This window comes from Nannospalax galili, unplaced genomic scaffold (genome assembly GCF_000622305.1).
Source record: "Nannospalax galili isolate Female #2095 unplaced genomic scaffold, S.galili_v1.0 scaffold550, whole genome shotgun sequence".
Taxonomy (NCBI): Eukaryota; Metazoa; Chordata; class Mammalia; order Rodentia; family Spalacidae; genus Nannospalax; species Nannospalax galili.
The window spans coordinates 4,147,403-4,158,708 of NW_008329138.1; the positions used below are offsets into that span (position 1 = coordinate 4,147,403).

The following is an 11,306-nucleotide window of genomic DNA, read 5'->3' on the forward strand; positions in this document are numbered from 1 at the left end:
TACTGAAAGCTACAAAAGAAGAACAACAAGTCAAATGGAATACCCATCTGAATTACAGCTGACTTTTCAATGCAAACTGTGAAACCCACAAAAGCTTGGACCAAAGTATTTCCAGTTCTAAATGACCACAAATGCCAACCCAGGTTACTTTACCCAGCCAAAATGTTTATTATAGTCAAAGGGGAAAGAAAAATCTTCTGTGACATAAATAGGCTGAGAGAATTCATGTCCACAAAACCAGCCATTCAGAGAGTCCTTGAAGCAATACAAAGATCTGAAGAAAGAATGACAATACCCAAGGGGATACCGAAAGCAATTTAATGAAGGTATAATGGTGGGAATGCACAGCTACACCAAGAATGCGAACTGACATAAAAACAACAGGAATCAATACATATCTTTCATTAATAATTTAAATATCAATGGACTGATCTCCCCAGTCAAAAGACATAGACCAATTGAATGGATCAAGAAACAAAACCCATCTTTTTGCTGTCTACAAGAAACTCATCTCACCTTCAAGGACAGGCACTACCTTAATGTGAAAGGATGGAAAAAAAATAATGCCAAGTGAATGGTACTAAGAAAAAAGCAGGTGCTGCAATTCTATTACCTGATAAAAAATACTTTAAAACTAATCAGAAGAGATAAAGAGGGCCACTTCATTCTGATCAAAGAAACAATTGACCAAGTATAAGTTACAATCATGAATGTATATATTCACCAAACTCTTGTGTACCCAATTTCATGAAAACAATACTACAGGATTAAGATCCAGATTAATCCAAACTCATTAATAGTAGGGGACTTATACCCTATTGTCTCCATTAGATAGGTCAACAGGACAGAAAATTAATAGTGACATCTGATTAAATAATATCATACATTAAATGGGCCCAACAGACAACTACTGAATATTCCACCCAAGCACCAAAGAATATACTTTCTATTAAGCACCCCATGGAAATTTCTACAAAATCAATGATACACTGGGGCACAAAACAAGCTTGAAAAACTGCAAAAAGATTGAAATAATTTCATGCGTTCTCTCAGACCAAAATACAATAAAGCTTGAAATCAATACCAGAAGAAATCCTACATGAAGACATAAAGTTTAAAAAACACACTCCTAAATGATGAATGGCTCAAAGCAGAAATTAAGAAAGAAACAAAAGTATTTCTGGAACCAAATGAAAAGGACAATACAACACAACAGAACCTCTGGGGTATGTTGAAAGAAGTCCTTAGAGAGAATTTTATAAGTGCCTTCATTCAAAAATCAGAATGGACACAAACAAATGACTAAACATTACAACTCAAGACACTTGAAAAGCAACAGCAAATGAATCCCAAACCCAGCAGACAAGAAGAAATAACAAAAATCAGAGGAGAAATTAATGAAATAGAAACAAATAAAACAATCCAAAGAATCAATGAATCCAAGAGCTGGATCTTTGAAAAAATAAACAAGATTGACACGTTCCTAGCCCAGTTAACCAAAAGAAAGAAAGAACACCTCCAAATCAACAAAATCAGAGATGAAAAAGGAAACATCCTAACAGACATCAAAAAGATTCAGACCATTATAAGGGCATCTCAAAGCATGTGAATGACCAAAACTAAACCACGAAGAGATCAAAAGCTTAAACAGACTCATAACACATAAGGAAACTGAAACAGTAATACAAAACCTCTCAACTCAAAAAGGCCCAGGATGAGATGGATTTAAGTAGAATTCTACCAGACATTTAAAGAAGATTTTTATCCCTTACTATTTAATTCATTAAAAAAGGTAGAAATGGAGGGAGAACTTCCAAATTCCTTCTATGAAGCCAGCATCACTCTAATACCAAAGCCAGGTAAAGATACAACCAAAAAAGAAAACTATAGACCCATATCCTTAATGAACATAGATGCAAAAATTCTCAATAAAATACTTTGCAGCCCGCATACAGACACACATCAAAAGGATCATCCACCATGATCAAGTTGGCTTTATTTCAGAGATGCAGGGATGGTTCAATATAAGTAAATCTATAAACATCATAAATCATATAAATGGAATCAAAGACAAGAACCACATGGTTATCTCTATAAGATACAGAGAAGGCCTTTGACAAAATTCAGCATGCATTTATGTTCAAACTCCTAGAAGGAACTGGAATGGAGGGAGCATACTTCAACATAATTAAAGCCACATACAACAACGTCATTCTAAATGGAGGAAAACTGGAAGCATTCCCATTGAAATCAGGAACCAGACAAGGCTGGTCACTAACTCCACTCCTTTTTTGACAGAGTTTGAAACTCTTGCAAGAGTAATAAGGCAAGAGAAGGAAATTAAAGGAGTAATATTTGAAAAAGAAGAGATCATATTATCCCTTTTTGCAGGTGATATTATAAGAGATGCCAAAAATTCCAGTAGAAAACTCCTAGAAATTATTAACACTTTCAGTAAAGTTGCAGGTTAAAAAATTAATCTATAAATGTCTGTATCCTTTCTATATAACAATAACAAGCAATCAGAGAAAGAGTACATGGAAACACTCCCTTTCACAATAGCTGAGAAAAAAATCTCAGAATAAATTTGACAAAAGACATTAAAGATTTCTACAATGAAAAATTTAAATCTTTAAAGAAAGAGATTGAGGAAGACATCAGAAGTTGGAAGGACCTCCAACTTCTGGATTGGAAGAATTAATATTTTGAAAATGACCATTGTACCAAAATCCATTTATAGATTCAGTGCAATGCCAATCAAAATCACCATGACATTCTTTACAAAATTGGCAAAAAACATCCTAAGATGCATATGGAAGCACAAAAGACCTCGGTTAGCCAAAGGAACCCTGAGCACTTAGAGCAATGCTGAGGAGATTATTATAACAGACTATAAACTGTATTACAGAGCTATAGGAAAAAAAAAAACTAACAACATAGTACTGGCACAAAAATAGACCTGTAGATCAATGGAAAAAGTTGAAGACCCAAATATGAGCACATGTAATTTCAGCCACCTGATATTTGACAAAGGTGCCAGGAACATTCTCTGGAGGAAAGACAGCATGTTTAGCAAATGGTACTGGCAAAACTGGGTCTCCACCTGTAGAAGAATGAAACTAAACGCTATCTTTCACCTTGCACAAAAATCAACTCAAATGGATCAAGGACCTGAATATGAATCCTGAAACTCTGAAACTGTTAAAAGAAAATACTGGCAATAACCTAAAAGACATAGTTGTATGAAATGATTTTCTAAACTGTACATCAATTACTCAGGAAACAAGGTCAAGACTCAACCAATGGGACCTCATTAAACTAAAAAGCATCTGTACATCAAAAGAAGCAACCAAGGAAGAGAAGAGAAAGCCAATAGAATATGAGAAAATCTTCACCAGCAACATATCTGACAAAGGTTTAGCATCCAGAATATATAACGAACTCAAAAACCAAAGAATCAAGAAAGGAAGTAACCCAATTAAAAGATGGGCTAAGGAGCTGAACAGAGAGTTCTCAGAACAAGAAATAATGATGGCTATAAGCATCTTAAAAAGCGTTCAACATCATTAGTAATTAGGGAAATGCAAATTAAAACCACTTTAAGATTCCATCCTACCCCAGTCAGACTGCCTAAGATCAAGATTACAAATGATACCAAATGTTGGAGAGGATATGGGGAAAGGGGAACACTCATCCACTGCTGGTGGGGCTGCAAACTGGTTCAACCCCTATGGAAAGCAGTGTGGTGAACTCTTTAAAAACTACAAATGAACCTACCATATGACTGAGTTATACCACTCCTTGGCATATACCCAAAGAACTCATCCTATTGGAGAGACACTTGTACTTCCATGTTTGTTGCTGCTCTTTTCACTGTAGTTAGGAGATGGAAGCAACCTAAGTAAGTGTTCCTCACCTGACAAGTAGATAATGAAAATGTGGTTCATTTATACGATGGAGTTTTACTCAGCAGATAAGAAAGATGAAATCATGAAATTTGCAGGTAAATAGATGGAACTAAAAACTGTTATACTAAGTGAAGGAACACAGACTCAGAAAAAAATCGACACATGTTCTTCCTCATTTGTGGATCCTAGAACCAAATCCTGATAAGTGAGTATGTATCCAGACATTAACTACAGGAACTATGATAATGGAAAGGAATGAGGGAGGTAAAAGAAAAGAAAGAACCTGAAAGAAGAGCAATAGGAAAAAGGTGTTAATAAGGAAGATATGGATAACAATGGGTTTATTTTAATGGGAGTTGGAAGGGAGGATTATACAAGGAAACTTGAGGCTAAAGGGAAAGAAGGAGCTCAAGAGTTGTGGGACCATAGGAGAAGGGTATTATTAAGGGAGAAATGGGAAAAATGGGGGCACTTTAAATGGGGAAACCATGGTGGAAGGGTTAGACAATGTGAGAGATAAATAATGCCTAGGTAGTTTTAAAAAAAAACCAGAGGGAATCATATTAGTCCAACAACCTACTGACAAACCATACATACAACTAGCTCAAGGAATATATGTCTAGTTAAGGTTTATCTGAGAGCCCAAGCTTTATCTACATAGCACATGGTCATTAAAAGTACCAGACTAGTAGAACTAACCTTCTTGGATGTTTAACAGCCATACTTTGAGGCCTATACTAACTAATCTGGTCAGAGGGACTTAAAGGACTGTTTTTGTCCCTTGTCCTCCAAGGTTGACTAAGTTCCCAGGGACTATGGAGCATCTCTCAAAATGTCCTGTAACTGTGGTGAGTCACCTCTCCTGTTTTTCAGGGGATGCATTGGAAACCACACCAGATGGACCAGTGTTCAGTCTACAAAGAGTAGGGTCAACACAGAGGAAACATTTCCTCCATGCTTCTAAGTGAAGCCAGCCACAGTCAAAGATATGACCTTTGACTTATCTTCACATAGATGGAACTGGTAAAAGAAAGGAGCCAATGGCTCCTCCCAAGCCCATGTGAACCCTGAGGAACAGATCCTCAAACTGCCTTAAGAGTAAAAATAAACTGGTTTATCTGGGCTAACTGTACGGTCTTAAACAGCCAAAAGGAAATATAATCAAAGATCAAAGGGATTAATATAATTCTTTAAGAGTCCATGTGTATAACTAAAGGCTACATAACAAGAAACAATGCCAGCCAGGAGATACTTCCTTTGAACTGTTGGCCAGGGTGGCCCAAGATACTCCCAGACAGTAACCCAGCATAGAATATGGAAAATGAACAGCAGAACCCAATCTTATCTAAAGGAATATTGGTAACTAACTGTTGCTAGATAAGAAAGAGCTGATCTTCCTAAAACAAGGAACTCTAGATAGTTTGCCTAGACTCAGCAGATGGACAAACACTGGGGAACAGCTGGGGGCACTGACAACACAGTGGACAGTAACAGAGATGTCAGAATATATGGGCTCCAGTGGTATGGGTGAGGCTATAAGAGGGTGCCATTTAGGATGTGGGTATACAGATAAATAAGATTGTTTGGGATGTTCAAGATGAAATACACACAAAAAATCAATAAATTAAAAAATGAGTTATATCTGAGCAAGAAGCATAAAAATTTGCTTTGTAGATGTGAAAAACATTACCACTGAAATCTACCTGATGACTTTATATCCATGCTCAGGTGCCAAGGAGCTCAGAAAGTAACTGACTGTGACTAGTAATAATAAGATATATAGAGATTAGAGACACATGTGCAAACATCTAAGTGTTAGTTGCATTAAAAATGAGGTTTTCTGTATGAAACAGTACATTTGAAAATGAAATGGAGAACTTTTTTAAAGGTTAAAACCTCATTCAATTTTATGTTTACAGGGTTTATACTGAGTACAATATTATACAACTGTATTAATTCAACTGTGGACCTAAAAATTACAGCCAACTTTGAAAGAGACACATCTTTGTTCTGGTAATTGTTATTGGATAGGTCAATGCTGTTGCAGCGAAGCAGTTCTACTAGTTATGTGGCTATTAAATAAATAATTTTTTTAAAATTTATAGAAATAAATTCATAGAAAAAAATTGCAGACTGCCTACTTATCCTCACTATGAAAAGAAGTTGGAGAGACAAACTTCCTCTAAATGGATATATGTAAACAAATCTGTCTTTCTTTAGTATAAGTAATTTAATATGCAGTGCTTGTTACTGGGCACTATTTACAGCTGCAGAAGCATTAATAAATTTTTTCTGGGTTCATATTAGGGCGTGGAACGTCACTAAAGTAAATTGTAAATGAACCACATTGCAGTGTTCTAAACACTGGGCTCATTCTTACTGACTTACAGACCATGGAAATAATGGCTAGAAGTAGATTCTGCACAGACATATATGTATTTCTTCTGACTGTTGACAGGCATCTGATAATCTGACTTGTAAGATGTGTTTGGAGCCCTGTTAGTGGCAAACCTGTGGGAAAATTGCCACTTTATTTATGTTACTGCAAATTTGAATGTTGTTGGGCTTCTAGTGCGTTGATTCATCTCCAACACAAATTTTTCATGTACTAAATAAGAAGGTGTGGATTTGTGTCAAATCAAAATAATTCTTTTGTATAGTTCAGTGCCCCTTGGGAGGTTTTGTTCCACACAGAAGAGAATTTCTAAGAAGCTAAAATGAAAGAAGGTTATTAATAAGAAAAATTGAGTGCTGGATTTGCATATTAATACTACCTATAAAATATGAAAGACAAAAGCTGTCATGATAATAATTAGGTTTGTGATACAGCTAACATTTCTGTGCATCACACAGAGCTTTTGCTCAGTTTTTCTATTTTCTCAATTCTTCCACAGAAGTCTGTTTGGTCATTAGCTTCTTCCACAGGTTATAAAACTCAGAGACAAACGGGTAAAGCACTTGGAACAATCCCTAAGACAATGATAAAGAATTTGAAACCAGAGAAAGGAGCTCTAGCATCTCCTCTTTAAAATATTGATCTCCAAACTTAATTTTTAAAGTCACAAATTCACATCAAGAAACTATTTTTAACATTTTCTACAATTAATTCTGGGAAGGTTTTGTAGTTTTTCATTCTCAGCATTCTGAGCCAATCCTCAACGCATCCTCCATGACTTAATTTTACCAAATAGCAACACTTATACTACCAAATAAACAATAGGTAAATATATTTTAGTGTGTTTTCCTCAGATTAATGTGGAACATTGAAACAGCACAGTAGAAAATAGATTATTTGATGACAGTCTCCATGATGGTAGAATAAAGCAATTCTAAAGAGAGTAAGATTTCCAAGAAAAATCAGGCTCACAGGACAGGCATGGGGATGGTGTAGGTTTTTATTTTTTCCCAACAAATTCTGTCAATCAACCACACTCATTATTCAAACATTAAATTGCATTAAATCATTTTAATGTTACCCACAATTTGAAATATTATATTTTAGAATGTATATTTTACTAATCAAGCAATTTCTTTCATTTAGAAAATTTGAAGTTTCGTTGTTGAAAGCAGCAAAATAAGCTGGCCTGTATTTTCATTCCTTAAGAATCATCTCAAATTCCAAATTTACCAGAATACCCGTATTTGCTGTACTAAACCTCAGTTTCATATTATTCTATGTTATTGAATCTATAACATGACTATGTATGTATGTATATGACGTGTATATTACTCATAGGACTGAAAAGATTGCTCAGCAAATAAGTGGTTTGGCTTCCAAAACTGATGGTTTGAGGCTTAGTTCAGGATCCCACGTTTTGGAAGGAATGAACCTGGTCCCATAAATTATCTTCTGACCATCACTTGCTTTCTCTGGTTATCACACTGTCCATGAAGTTCAAAATAAGCTTGACTTAAATAACATGTTTACTTCAAATTAAGTTAAAACAGAATTACAAAACAAAATTAATATTATTTATGTTATAGAAATATATCTCTTGTATAATAAGTTATTTCAACATAAAATGGTTCTGTTTCTCCACAGATATTAGAAATAGGTAGAGAGAAGTAATGCAGCAAATACAGGAGCAAACACCTGAACTTTACCTAACAGTCTGCAGAGTCATGACTGCTAGAAATTGGTATGTAGCTATTCTGAACTACCATATTAAGGTGTAAAAGAGCCACTTAATTCCAAAGCCTTATTTAAACAATATCTCAGTGTTTGAATTTATCATATAATAAATTGGTAATATTTGAACCTACTGAATTTAATATATTAAGTCACATTTATTTCTTTGTGCTTTTTGCGTATGGCTGCTATAAAATTTAAACTTACGTAAGTGAGTTGTGTTGGTTTATGTTCTGGAAATTTTAATTTGGGGCGTAGCTTCCATGTAGGTTATTTGCTTTTGGCTACAACTGCCTGGATTTTAAATCCAAGTTATAAAAAAAGACTTGCAAACACCTCTCAGCGATAATTCCCCACAACTGAAGTGAGCACACAGATCTTAAATTGCTGATGGTAACCTATTTTTTTATTATACAACTAACTTGTTCCAGTGGTTCAACTTTTCCATCCTTTGAGTCTCTTGTGATACCAAACAACTGAGACTTCCTTGTCACCTCTAGAATCCAAGCTAAATTCCCCTGTTTATGCTACAGTATCCCCTTTTCATATGAGATTTATTTGTGGAAATATATTGGTTGTGTCAATGCTTCTTTAAATTAAAACAAATAAAAAAGAAAATAAATATTGTTTGTATTATCCTTCCTATACAGAAGTTTCATTCTTAACTGTTCCAGAATGTTCTTGATAGTGAAACACCTTTGATTAATTTACCTCCTTTACTGGAGTTAAAAAACAAAAACAAAAAAAACAAAAATAAACCAAGAGTCTGGACGTTAGATGGTTATGTGAAGGAAGGCAGCTGCCTGCGTCAGAAAGGAACACAGTATCTAATTGTAAAATTAAGAAATATTTAAGAATATGAGGTAGGAATTGACTATTATGCAGTTAGGGTAAAAAGGCCCCAAAGTAGTCAGTTTCTTGGCTAAAAGTCAAAATGTCCGAGGGGCCTCTTAGCAACACACTCTGTTCCAAATGCCAAAAATGTCAAAAATATTTGGCAGCTCTTATCTAATCCCTAAAAGATTTTAGGGTTACCTCTTCAGAGGGGTGATGTTAGAGTAGCAAAAAGCCCCATTTCAAAAAGAAAGAGTACATGAAGTTGTCAGGAAAAAGTGATGGGGAGATATGGGAGGAGTTGGAGGGGAGGGAGTGGGCGTGGATTTGATCAAAACTCCTTATATGCATGTATGAATTTCTCAATAATTTTTTTTAAGTTAAAAATCATTAAGAAATATTTGGAGCTGGTTAAGAGCACCGGCTGCTCTGGCCCTCTTCTGACCTTCGTGGGCTTTGAACTACATGAGCGTCATGCACTATGCTGACATACATATAGGCAGTACACTCATACACATAACTAAAATAGAAATAATCAATAAAATATTTTCAAAAGCAATGTTCTTTGACTTAATTCAGTGGCAGTGGTTATTAATGAAGAAATGGTGAACAATTAGCCCAACATTCTGCTGTGACTCACCTGAGAGAGGTAAGGAGCAGAAACTTTCTTCAAGAAGGTGGGGAGAATAAGAGGTTGTTGAACAGTCAAGACGAGACTAGCTGAGCTACTGAGAGAAAGGATGCCTGGAGACCTACAAATGGAGTAGTGCAGATAACGTTAAGAACATACAGGGGCAGGTTTTATTATGTAGGTTGAAACCCATATCCAGCAATGTATAAACGGACCCCCTAATGGAGACTCACACATGCAATCTGGATTCCCAAAGTATTCTAAAACCATCCTGAAGTTACATAAAGTTGAGGCCCATAGTGCTTTGGATATTATTGTAACAATCACAAATTATCCTCTCAGACGCTTTAAACCAAAGGCAGACTTATATTAACAAAATGATTGTTTTTTATTTGTTTTGTCACAGATTTTCACTGTGTTGTCCAGGTTGGTGTCAAGCCTCTCCCATTGTTCAATCTACTGAGTGCTGAGATTATAGGTATGTGCCCACACTCATGGCTTCAAACTTGTATTAGGGAACTAGAGCAATGGTTTAGTGTTTAAGAGCATTTACTGCTCTTCCAGAGGACCAGAGTTCAGATCTCACCAAGCATTCCAGGATGTTAACAACCACCTGTAACTCCAGCTTCCTGGTATCTGATGACCTCTTCTGGCTTCTGCAGGCACACACGTGGCAAACACACAGATGCTCTCTTGTTCTTAAGATTTTAAAAAATTGTATTCTTATTCAATGGTATTTATATATTTACTTTCGGAGGGAGGGAGGGGAGAGAGAGAGAGAGAGAGAGAGAGAGAGAGAGAGAGAGAGAGAGAGAGAGAGAGAGAGGTGTTCGGACATCATCCTGATCAAATTTAGGAATCTGAAGATGCCTCAAGACTTTAATTTCTACCCTAGACCTAGGAATCTCTTTGGTCACATTTTCTGCCCCGTCAACCTCAGCACTGCCTTTGCAGGTCTACAAATCCTGGGGTTCAACCTGACCCTGCTAGGCAGGGTTAATGCCCTGGTGTCCTGTGCCCTGCCCATGTGGAAGGTGACTGCTTTCATCATGGCCCAGACAGTGAGCTAAGTACTGTGTGGTACAGAGCACTGACCAGATGCAGTGCAAGGTATGACTCACTGTTGGCGCTGCCCCAGGACCTACAGACCACGAGACCCCTCTGTGTCATTATTCTCCTGGTTGCCCTGGTTGGCCTGCTGGACTACCTTGTCTGAGTTAAGTGTACAACTGTGTAGATGAGAGTTTCTAAGAATTGCCCAGTACTCCGCTCTGGGATCATTTTCATCATGTCAGGTATCCTGACCCTCCTCCCTGTTTGCTGGACCACACACTCCATCATCCAGGACTTCTATAAACCCTTCTTGGCAAAGCCCCAAAACAGGAGCTGGGGGCTTCCCTCTACCTGGGCTGGTCTTTTGTTGGTGAGTGGGGGGATGCTGTGCCCCCGAACCTGGCTGTGTGTCCTGCTAGTCTACATCTGCCCTACATTTAGCCTCTCATGGGTCATCTGAATGCCCCACCAAGAACTATGTATGATGCGCAGTGGGGAGTGAGACTTTATTGACGGGGAAGGCTTAAGTCCCTGAACTGATGCCTGGTAGCTTTAGGGTTGGTGTTTTTATTTTGTTTCTTGGTTTTTGTTTTCTCAGTACTGGCTATTGAAACTAGGCCCCCACTCGCTTGGTAGGCAAACACTTCCATTGAGCTGTAAGATACTAAACCCTGATCCTGGGGATACTTCTTTCATCTTGTCCTTGTGATCAAGGTCTCATGTAGCCCCAGCTGGCCTCCAACTCTAATTC

At 36.9% G+C, this 11,306-nt stretch overlaps 1 pseudogene; it reads left to right on the plus strand.

The window, feature by feature from the left end:
* The first annotated feature begins 10,368 nt into the window (after positions 1-10,368).
* Positions 10,369-11,015, plus strand: LOC103734270 (annotated as a pseudogene).
* The last annotated feature ends 291 nt before the right edge of the window (positions 11,016-11,306 follow it).